Below are 495 nucleotides of genomic sequence, written 5' to 3' on the forward strand. Positions count from 1 at the left end.
CCCCCCCCCCCCCCCCCCCCCCGTGACTGGCCCTGCACCTCTTAATGCTCTTAGTGGGCAGGATTAGGGGCATCAGTCTTCTGAAACTTCCCAAATTATGGATGGCTTCCCCCAGGTACCAACAAAATTGTTACGTTTTGTCCTGTATTCCAAGAATAGCCACATTCTTGAATCCAGCCAAGAATGGTTAAGGAACTGGTTGTTTCCTCCTGGCAGAGACCACATTTTCACCTTTTTGGCAGGCCTGACTTTTTCCCCAGGCCTAAGGAGTGAGTGAGGTTTGGGACTTGGATCTCATTACACACACACACACACACACACACACACACACACACACACACACCACTGAGCCTCAGGTCTGGCTGTGAGCCTTGACTTGAGGTCCCTGGGAGGGGAGAGGTAGTCCAGCCCTTGGGGTGGGCTGGGGGCGGGAGGAGGTTAGGTGGGGTTCAGGCCATGGACCTTCACACCTGGCAGGGAATGTCCCCCCCTGGT

This window comes from Enhydra lutris, unplaced genomic scaffold (assembly GCF_002288905.1).
Source record: "Enhydra lutris kenyoni isolate GAN:26980312 unplaced genomic scaffold, ASM228890v2 scaffoldscaffold38, whole genome shotgun sequence".
NCBI classification, from domain to species: Eukaryota; Metazoa; Chordata; class Mammalia; order Carnivora; family Mustelidae; genus Enhydra; species Enhydra lutris.